Source organism: Notamacropus eugenii, chromosome 4, assembly GCF_028372415.1.
Source record: "Notamacropus eugenii isolate mMacEug1 chromosome 4, mMacEug1.pri_v2, whole genome shotgun sequence".
Classification (NCBI taxonomy): domain Eukaryota; kingdom Metazoa; phylum Chordata; class Mammalia; order Diprotodontia; family Macropodidae; genus Notamacropus; species Notamacropus eugenii.
Genome location: NC_092875.1, coordinates 127,498,840 through 127,500,762, shown reverse-complemented (window position 1 = coordinate 127,500,762; position 1,923 = coordinate 127,498,840). Strand labels below are relative to the sequence as shown.

The 1,923-nt window shown below is 45.4% G+C and overlaps 1 pseudogene; it reads right to left on the bottom strand.

Annotated features, from left to right (window-relative positions):
• Positions 1–843: 843 nt before the first annotated feature.
• On the bottom strand, positions 844–1,513 carry LOC140502324 (coatomer subunit epsilon pseudogene; annotated as a pseudogene).
• Between the last annotated feature and the right edge of the window lie 410 nt (positions 1,514–1,923).

Here is a 1,923-nt window from a genome sequence, read left to right as displayed (position 1 = left end):
ACAGATATAGTTAAAGGGCATCCAGTTTCCTTGCAAGCATTCATAGTAACAATGCGCATCAAGTACACTATAGGCTATATTTTATTCTACCAACAGAATGCAAAAAGTCCCAAAGAATTCAGGGTAGCCTATTTTAAAAAATCAGCACATTTCTCCTTTCTCCCTGATAAATCTCACCTTCTCCCCAGGAATGTTCTGTCCTCCAGCTTCATAGTGCTACCCAGTGACTTGAACTCTTTTCACATAGGGAATGAACTTGGGGTTGCAAAAAATACAACATCTGACCTTTACAGTGGGTCTCACCTATTTCCCAGAGGCTCATAGAGGTCTCTAGCTTACACTACTATCATATGGACTGTGACACCTCCTCTGAAGGAAAATGAGCTTGAGGCTGCTAGAGAAGCAACCTCCTCCCATGTGGACTTGCACCGTCTTTATTAACTTATAATAAAGACAGATGTCAAAGTACAAATCCATCTAGTCTCAGCATATGGAGTTCCTCTAGCTCCATAGCAATGTGCTTGATCTTCTCTCCAAGAACTCTTTCCCCTGTCCAGAAGGTGAGATTTTAGAACTCTACAGAAGTAGAGTTTTTTTTTTCCTTTACCAAAGAGCTTTATTGGAAAAGGTGTTGTGGCCAGGAGCCTGGTCCAGAGTCTTCAAAAGGAGCTGAGGGAGGCTGAGAAGAACCTGAAAGAAAGGTCAGTCCTTTGGCTCTGAAAGTAATGGTCCTGTATGGAAAGCCAAATGCTTTGTTTTGGGAAGAACGGCCAACAGAGAGGATTTTCTTCCTTTCTGAGGCAGGAGAATCCGAGGCCCTCCACAAACCCCCTATGATCCTTCTCATGCATTGAGAGTGTACTTGAGTGCCAATTGGTCAAAATCATTTTCCTTTCTCTGGTATTCTTTGATGAATGTGTGGGACTGGAGGCCATCTTTCAATTTGTGACCTCAGGGGCCTTCCCCAGATGCTCAGACAAGACAATGAAGTTGATGAGGGTCTCCAGGTGGTTGCTGTCCTTGTCAAGTGCCTCTTGGAGAACTCCCTCTGCATCCTCCATTTGTTCTGGTCCATATAGCAGGCGGCTTGGACATTGAGTAGGAGCAGGGTGGAGGAGCACTTATCAGCCATCTCCTGGAAGATGTAGTAGGCATCCTGCAGCCTCTCACCACCCATGGCCAGATTGACCCAGGCAGTGGGCACTTGCATTAGAGTGGCATCCTCATCCTGCTCCTGCATTCTTTTTAGCTCCATGCAGACTAGGCTCCATCTGTCCAGTTTCAGGAGTATCTGCACAATCATGGCCATGAACTTCAAGCTCACCCATTCATGCAGTGTACACAGAGTAGCATCAGTGGTCTTGTTAGGGAAACAGATGGAAGCAGCCATCAACAAGAAGGGTGTATTGGCCACATCGACATTCTTTGCCATCTTTCGATCTAGGTCTGTCACAATTGCATCTCTCTGACTTTCACTGGAAAGATCTTTCCTCCTTGTAGGAGACAGTGTCATGTGGCTCCATCCACTCTCAAGGGGCCACATGATTGAATGGCTCTGCCATTACTTCTTACTACTATCTTGTAGGTACCATGGGCATACATAACTGCTATGAGCTTCTGCCCCAGCCTTTTCATAGCTGCTATTATAAACTCCTCTGAAGTAGGCTAGGCAATGCTCAGGATTTCCCTTGAGGGCCTTTTCCCCTCTTCCTCTGTCCTTCTCTCCTCCCTCCATCTCCCACTGTGGCTTAGGTGACCTCTTAGCTCTGCTGCAATTCTCATTTCTGTGCTCAATCCTCACAGGATCTCCCTAAGGGAATGAAATAACTTTCAGGATCTCTTTTTATAGGCCCAGTACAAAAGTGTATCTCCAATCCACAAAAGGGGAAAGGGAAGGAATAAACATATATTATGTAGAGTCTA